Source organism: Bos indicus x Bos taurus, chromosome X (genome assembly GCF_003369695.1).
Source record: "Bos indicus x Bos taurus breed Angus x Brahman F1 hybrid chromosome X, Bos_hybrid_MaternalHap_v2.0, whole genome shotgun sequence".
Lineage (NCBI taxonomy): Eukaryota > Metazoa > Chordata > Mammalia > Artiodactyla > Bovidae > Bos > Bos indicus x Bos taurus.
This window is the reverse complement of record NC_040105.1, coordinates 35,419,759-35,428,909: the sequence shown is the minus strand read 5'-3', so window position 1 is coordinate 35,428,909 and position 9,151 is coordinate 35,419,759.

The window sequence follows — 9,151 nt, the reverse complement described above, 5'->3', positions numbered from 1 at the left end:
TTCACGCTTCACGTATTGGTGAAGCCTGGCTTGGAGAATTCTGAGCATTACTAGCGTGTGAGATGAGTGCAATTGTACAGTAGTTTGCACATGCTTTGGCATTGCCTTTCTTTGGGATTGGAATGAAAACTGACCTTTTCCAGTCCTGTGGCCACTACTGAGTTTTCCAAATTTGCTGGCATATTGAGTGCAGCACTTTCACAGCATCATCTTTCAGGATTTGGAATAGCTCAACTGGAATTCCATCACCTCCACTAGCTTTGTTCGTAGTGATGCTTTCTAAGGCCCACTTGACTTCACATTCCAGGATGTCTGGCTCTAGGTGAGTGATCACACCATCGTGATTATCTGGGTCGTGAAGATCTTTTTTGTAGAGTTCTTCTGTGTATTCTTGCCATCTGTTCTTAATACCTTCTGCTTCTGTTAGGTCCATACCATTTCTGTCCTTTATCAAGCCCATCTTTGCATGAAATGTTCCTTTGGTATCTCTGATTTTCTTGAAGAGATCCCTAGTCTTTCCCATTCTGTTGTTTTCCTCTATTTCTTTGCACTGATCGCTGAAGAAGGCTTTCTTATCTCTTCTGGCTATTCTTTGGAACTCTGCATTCAGATGCTTATATCTTTCCTTTTCTCCTTTGCTTTTCGCTTCTCTTCTTTTCACAGCTATTTGTAAGGCCTCCTCAGACAGCCATTTTGCTTTTTTGCATTTCTTTTCCATGGGGATGGTCTTGATCCCTGTCTCCCGTACAATGTCACGAACCTCCATCCATAGTTCATCAGGTACTCTGTCTATCAGATCTAGTCCATTAAATCTATTTCTCACTTCTACTGTATAATCATAAGGGATTTGACTTAGGTCATACCTGAATGGTCTAGTGGTTTTCCCTACTTTCTTGAATTTAAGTCTGAATTTGGCAATAATGAGTTCATGATCTGAGCCACAGTCAGCTCCTGGTCTTCTTTTTTCTGACTGTATAGAGCTTCTCCATCTTTGGCTGCAAAGAATATAATCAATATTATATTGATTATATTATAATTATATATATTATATATATATATAGATTGTATAATATATATTGATTATAATATATATATATATATATATATATATATATGTATATGTATATGTATATATATATGTATATCATATATTTTGGCTGCACCGGAATAATCAATTTTGGTGTTGACCATCTGGTGATGTCCATGTGTAGAGTCTTCTCTTGTGTTGTTGGAAGAGGGTGTTTGCTATGACCAGTGCATTCTCTTGGCAAAACTCTATTAGCCTTTGCCCTGCTTCATTCTGTATTACAAGGCCAAATTTGCCTGTTACTCCAGGTGTTTCTTGACTTCCTACTTTTGCATTCCAGCCCCCTATAATGAAAAGGACATATTTTGGGGGTGTTAGTTGTAAAAGTTCTTGTAGGTCTTCATAGAACCGTTCAGCTTCTTCAGCATTACTAGTTGGGGCATAGGCTTGGATCATCTTGATATTGAATGGGTTGCCTTGGAAATGAACAGAGATTGTTCTGTCGTTTTTGAGATTGCATCCAAGTACTGCATTTCAGACTCTTTTTTTGACCATTATGGTTATTCCATTTCTTCTAAGGGATTCCTGCCCACAGTAGTAGATATAATGGTCATCTGAGTTGCGCAGGCACAGGAGGGCCTAGAGGAGCTATCCCACATTGAAGGTCAGGAAGGGCGGCGGTGAGGAGATACCCTCGTCCAAGGTATGGACCAATGGCTGTGCTTTGCTGGAGCAGCTGTGAAGAGATACCCCATGCCCAAGGTAAGAGAAACCCAAGTAAGACAGTAGGTGTTGCAAGAGGGCATCAGAGGGCTAACACACTGAAACCATACTCACAGAAAACTAGTCAATCTAATCACACTAGGACCACAGCCTTGCCTAACTCAATGAAACTAAGCCATGCCCGTGGGGCAACCAAAGACGGGCGGGTCACGGTGGAGAGTTTTGACAGAATGTGGTCCACTGGAGAAGGGAATGGCAAACCACTTCAGTATTCTTGCCTTGAGAACCCCATGAACAGTATGAAAAGGCAAAATGATAGGATACTGAAAGAGAAACTCCCCAGGTCAGTAGGTGCCCAATATGCTACTGGAGATCAATGGAGAAATAACTCCAGAAAGAATGAAGGGATGGAGCCAAAGCAAAAACAATACCCAGCTGTGGATGTGACTGGTGATAGAAGCAAGGTCTGATGCTGTAAAGAGCAATATTGCATAGGAACCTGGAATGTCAGGTCCATGAATCAAGGCAAATTGGAAGTGGTCAAACAAGAGATGGCAAGAGTGAATGTCGACATTCTAGGAATCAGCGAACTGAAATGGACTGGAATGGGTGAATTTAACTCAGATGACCATTATATCTACTACTGCGGGCAGGAATCCCTCAGAAGAAATGGAGTGGCCATCATGGTCAACAAAAGAGTCCGAAATGCAGTACTTGGATGCAATCTCAAAACTGACAGAATGATCTCTGTTCATTTCCAAGGCAAACCATTCAATATCACAGTAATCCAAGTCTATGCCCCAACCAGTAATGCTGAAGAAGCTGAAGTTGAACGGTTATATGAAGACCCACAAGACCTTTTAGAACTAACATCCAAAAAAGATGTCCTTTTCATTATAGGGGACTGGAATGCAAAAGTAGGAAGTCAAGAAACACCTGGAGTAACAGGCAAATTTGGCCTTGGAATACGGAATGAAGCAGGGCAAAGACTAATAGAGTTTTTCCAAGAAAATGCACTGGTCATAACAAACACCCTCTTCCAACAACACAAGAGAAGACTCTATACATGGACATCACCAGATGGTCAACACCGAAATCAGATTGATTATATTCTTTGCAGCCAAAGATGGAGAAGCTCTATACAGTCAGCAAAAACAAGACCAAGAGCTGACTGTGGCTCAGACCATGAACTCCTAATTGCCAAATTCAGACTTAAATTGAAGAAACTAGGGAAAACCACTAGACCATTCAGGTATGACCTAAATCAAATCCCTTATGATTATACAGTGGAAGTAAGAAATAGATTTAAGGGCCTAGATCTGATAGAGTGCCTGATGAACTATGGAATGAGGTTCGTGACATTGTACAGGAGACAGGGATCAAGACCATTCCCATAGAAAAGAAATGCAAAAAAGCAAAATGGCTGTCTGTGGAGGCCTTACAAATAGCTGTGAAAAGAAGAAAAGCGAAAAGCAAAGGAGAAAAGGAAAGATATAAGCATCTGAATGCAGAGTTCCAAAGAATAGCCAGAAGAGATAAGAAAGCCTTCTTCAGCGATCAGTGCAAAGAAATAGAGGAAAACAACAGAATGGGAAAGACTAGGGATCTCTTCAAGAAAATCAGAGATACCAAAGGAACGTTTCATGCAAAGATGGGCTTGATAAAGGACAGAAATGGTATGGACCTAACAGAAGCAGAAGGTATTAAGAACAGATGGCAAGAATACACAGAAGAACTCTACAAAAAAGATCTTCACGACCCAGATAATCACGATGGTGTGATCACTCACCTAGAGCCAGACATCCTGGAATGTGAAGTCAAGTGGGCCTAAGAAAGCATCACTACGAACAAAGCTAGTGGAGGTGATGGAATTCCAGTTGAGCTATTCCAAATCCTGAAAGATGATGCTGTGAAAGTGCTGCACTCAATATGCCAGCAAATTTGGAAAACTCAGTAGTGGCCACAGGACTGGAAAAGGTCAGTTTTCATTCCAATCCCAAAGAAAGGCAATGCCAAAGCATGTGCAAACTACTGTACAATTGCACTCATCTCACACGCTAGTAATGCTCAGAATTCTCCAAGCCAGGCTTCACCAATACGTGAAGCGTGAACTTCCAGATGTTCAAGCTGGTTTTAGGAAAGGCGGAGGACCAGAGATCAAATTGCCAATGTCTGCTGCATCATGGAAAAAGCAAGAGAGTTCCAGAAAAACATCTATTTCTGCTTTATTGACTATGCCAAAGCCTTTGACTCTGTGGATCACAATAAACTGTGGAAAATTCTTTAAGAGATGGGAATACCAGACCACCTGATCTGCCTCTTGAGAAATTTGTATGCAGGTCAGGAAGCAACAGTTAGAACTGGACATGGAACCACAGACTGGTTCCAAATAGGAAAAGGAGTTCGTCAAGGCTGTATGTTGTCACCCTGTTTATTTAACTTATATGCAGAGTACATCATGAGAAACACTGGACTGGGAGAAACACAAGTTGGAATCAAGATTGCCGGGAGAAATATCAATAACCTCAGATATGCAGACGACACCACCCTTATGACAGAAAGTGAAGAGGAACTCAAAAGCCTCTTGATGAAAGTGAAAGAGGAGCGTGAAAAAGTTGGCTTAAAGCTCAACATTCAGAAAACAAAGATCATGGCAACCGGTCCCACCACTTCATGGGAAATAGATGGGGAAACAGTGGAAATAGTGTCAGACTTTATTTTTGGGGCTCCAAAATCACTGCAGATGGTGACTGCAGCCATGAAATTAAAAGACGCTTACTCCTTGGAAGGAAAGTTATGACCAACCTAGATAGCATATTCAAAAGCAGAGACATTAGTTTGCCAACAAAGGTTCGTCTAGTCAAGGCTATGGTTTTTCCAGTGGTCATGTATGGATGTGAGAGTTGGACTGTGAAGAAGGCTGAGCGCTGAAGAATTGATGCTTTTGAACTGTGGTGTTGGAGAAGAGTCTTGAGAGTCCCTTGGACTGCAAGGAGATCCAACCAGTCCATTCTGAAGGAGATCAGCCCTGGGATTTCTTTGGAGGGAATGATGTTAAAGCTGAAACTGCAGTACTTTGGCCACCTCATGCGAAGAGTTGACTCATTGGAAAAGACTCTGACACTGGGAGGGATTGGGGGCAGGAGGAGAAGGGGACGACAGAGGATGAGATGGCTGGATGGCATCACTGACTTGATGGATGTGAGTCTGAGTGAACTCCGGGAGTTGGCGATGGACAGGGAGGCCTGGTGTGCTGCGATTCATGGGGTCGCAGAGTGGGACACGACCGAGCGACTCATTTGATCTCATCTGAGTTATATTCACCCATTCCAGTCCATGTTATTTCTCTGCTTCCTAAAATGTTGACGTTCACTCTTGCCATCTCCTGTGTGACGATTTCCAATTTGCCTTGATTTATGGACCTAACATTCCAGGTTCCTATGCAATATTGCTCCTTACAGCATCGGACCTTGCTTCTACCTCCAGTCACATCCACAACCGGGTATTGTTTTTGCTTTGGCTCCATCCCTTCAGTCTTTCTGGAGTTATTTCTCCACTGATTTCCTGTAGCATACTGGGAACCTACCAACCTGGGTAGTTCTTCTTTCAGTATCCTATCATTTTGCCTTTTCATACTGTTCATGGGATTCTCAAGGCAAGAATACTGAAGTGCTTTGCCATTCCCTTCTCCTGTGGTCCACATTCTATCAGAGCTCTCCACCATGACCCGTCCATCTTGGGTGGCCCCACATGGCATGGCTTAGTATCATTGAGTCCAAGGAGCATCCAACCCCATGTCCAAGGACTGGTGGCTGCAAGCATGAGGAGCTACTCTACATTCAAGGTCATGAGGGGCGACCTCGTCCAAAGTAAGGTGCAGTGGCTGTGCTTTGCTGGAGCAGCTGTGAAGAGATACCCCACGCCCAAGATAAGAGAAACCCAAGTAAGAAGGTAGGTGTTGTGAGAGGGCATCAGAGGGCAGACAGGCTGAAACCATAATCACAGAAAACTAGCCAATCTGATCACTGGGACCATGGCCTTAAGCTCTGTACTAATGATTATATAATAACAATGTATCTTGCTCCAGGACATGTTTTTCCTTCTTAACAGGAAGAACTAATCTTCTCATCTAGTTAGAACTAATCTTATAACTAATCTTCTTATCTTGTTTATTGTGGGAGTGAGTGTGGTAAGACCTTTCTGTTGTTAGTAACCAGCTGGAAAAGTATGTAAGGCCTTCATAAGACTAACCAGTGGGGCACTCTCTGCCCCCTTCTGTTGTCTGTCAGAAGCTTTCTCTGTCCCTTTTTATACTTTATTTTTATACAGAGTTTTATAAAACTCTGCTACACAAAAGCTCTGAGTGATCAAGCCTCGTCTTTGGTCCTGAAACTAAATTCTCTTCTTCAGAGATCACAAATCTGACACCGTTCACCATAAGCTATCATCAATTTATAAATAGCTGGTTTTTCATAATAAAGAGTGAGTCTTTAAACAGACACTTTTGAGACTAAAGTATACCAGGAATTCCACAATTACAACTTTGGGACAGGCATGGGATGATGGGAATGAGAAAAGGAAGTTTTGTTCCTGTTAAATAGTCAGAAAAAATATAACTTGTAGTGTATCCAATTCCATCATATGGATAAATGTTGGATAAACTATCTTTTTGAACCTTTTAAGCATATAGCAGAAACTCTCCTCTGCACCCCTCCACGAAGGAGTTTTTCTAAATTTTCTTACTTTGTGTCTTCTTCCCCATCTCCCCAACCATCCCACTCTCCCTTCTCCTTATTCTTCTTTGTTTTCAAGCTTAACCTTCAATAATCTCTCTTGCAACCAAATTTGCATGCAATTTTTACAAATTACAGACATTTCTTTTATATTAATACAATAAAAAAGAAATTAGGATACCAAGACTTTCTTGATGTAATATGAAGGGATGCTATGGTACATGTTAAGTAGAATAATTTAAAAATTTCTGATAAGAAAGAAAAAAGTTGCTGGAAAAAGAGAAAATGTTTCTGAGATCAGAAGCTTTAAAATCTAGTTCTCACTCTATCTCCAGTGCTCAACAGAAATATATGTGTATCACATCTTCAAGTAACTTACAGATAGTATTTTCTATGTGTGCCACAATATGAAAACAGATTAAACAGCCTCTTTTCAGGGAATTTCTGAATCAGTGAAATAGTCCTTTTTCAAGATGAGATGTTAATTTATGTACTTAGTGATGGGAATTAGATGGATCTGCCTCTTCCTAAAATGGAATTTTTTACCTATAATCAGTCCTTTACCTAAAATATTGTGCTCATTCTTGGGAATTGTGTGTGTGTGTGTATGCTCTTAGCTAAGTGTCTGATTAAAGATATTTGAATAGTGCATTTTAAAGCATGGTTCATGGAAGGGCCTCAGTCAATGAACATTTTGTTTTTGGTCCATGATGAGTACAGAAATTGAAAGGGAGAGTTTAGACACATTAATAGCAATTTGATATTGTCAGACCTTATGTTCTCTCTTTTATGATGAAGGAAATCTTCTGACAGTTATTTCACTGCATTTGCCATAGGACATTATGTTCTGAACTGCTGATATTCCACACATGGTTTCATTTAAAACTGAATAAGCCAGATTTTTTGAAATGAGTTTTTGATCCGTGTGACTAAACTGGTCAACTCATTAATGGGCCAAGCCATATCCCGTGGAAGAGTGTGATGTCCTTAAACATTTATAATCATAATACAGAGGAAGAGGTAAGTTCTGACAGCAAAGAGGAAAGTTTACACCTTTCTGTTCAAAGAACAGATAGACCTCGACTCCCATATGGGTAAGGCTGACTAGAGAATGCCATGTGTGAAAACTGAGCTAGCACCCTATGTGAAAGCCTGATGGAATCACTATACACAAATATTGTTTTTTCATAAAAAGTGGCTCCATTTTTATGCTCAGAATTCCTTGGGAATAAAATTAATAAAGTGCAAGAACAACATGTAGGGGGAAAACAAAAGAACAGGTCAGATTCCTGGGGCCCTAAAAGTGGCTTCTTATAGGAAGAAAATAGGAAAGCAATCTTCTCTAATAATAAGCCTAGTTATTATAAGTCTAGTTTAAAAACACAGCCTGGATCCCCTTTGTGCTGTTAGGAATTCATTTATTTGGAACTAAATTTCAGTTTTCACAGACCCATAAGGGGTTCATTTTAACTTGTATCCATTCTGATTGATTGGTAACCTTTCTGTACCAGAAGTTAATATTTTAAATATCACCTATGGCAGTGTTCCTCCTTAAGGTCTTCAGAGTAGGTACAGGACACAGCAGCTCTTCTGTCTTGAAGAGTATCCTCAAGCATGACAAAAAGAATGGAAGCAAGACCTTAGAAAAAGAAACTTAAGATATTGTCTGGGAGTACAGGAGGCAGTATACTTGTCAATTCTGAAAAATAGCTGGACCAGATATTTTTATGGGAAATTGTCTTAGCTTAAGTTTTCACTCCACATGCAACAAATAGTTGTGTTCTGGGAATTGGGTTCGTGTGTGTGTGTGTGTGTGTGTGTGTGTGTCTGTATGCATGTACATGCACTAAAATAACTTAGGTATAAATTTTCATTGATTTCATTGGTTCCATTATTCTTTAAAAACAGTATGTATGTCATGTCATATGTCTTTGGCTTATGATTCTCTTGAGATTCCCAGATCTCCCTCCCTTCACCTCCTCTGTCCCATTATGGAATTTTTCAGCCATAGACATAAACTTAAAGGTCTACAGAAGTGGGATCTTCTCAGACCGTAAATTCACATCTAGGGAATAAGTAGGATGATTATACACAATCATCCTACTTAGTAAATTTGATTTCAGTGGACTGAAAGAGTTATTCCACTTAAATGTCCATTGTACTGGGAGGGAATAGACAAGAGTTCACTACATTCTTTTAATTCTTATTTAATGAGATGATGCAGATGGATGCAATCAGTTCAGGAAATTAGTGTTCTTGAGAAGTCACTTATAAATATATTCCAGATGCAATCTACATAAATGGGAAAGAAATAATATCTCTTTCTAAAGCTAGCACCCTATGAAAGCCAGCTCTTTCAATTGGAATTTGACCCCAATTTGTAGGTAATGGAATGGACCTCAACCAGGAGGTTCAAATAACTGACTGTATACCTTAATAATTGCTATCATTTATTTAATGATATTTTAAATTTTATTCAAGAAATACTTATATGGTACTGGGTATCAGACATTTATTTAAAGGCTTTAGGAAAAATAATTATTTTATTCTCCCATAAAACCCCATGGAAGTACTGTTATTTTCCCTACATCACAGTAGAAGAAACTGAGGCACAAAATGGTTAAACACATTGCTCCAGGTCACAATGCTAGTAAGTAGCAAAGCCAGG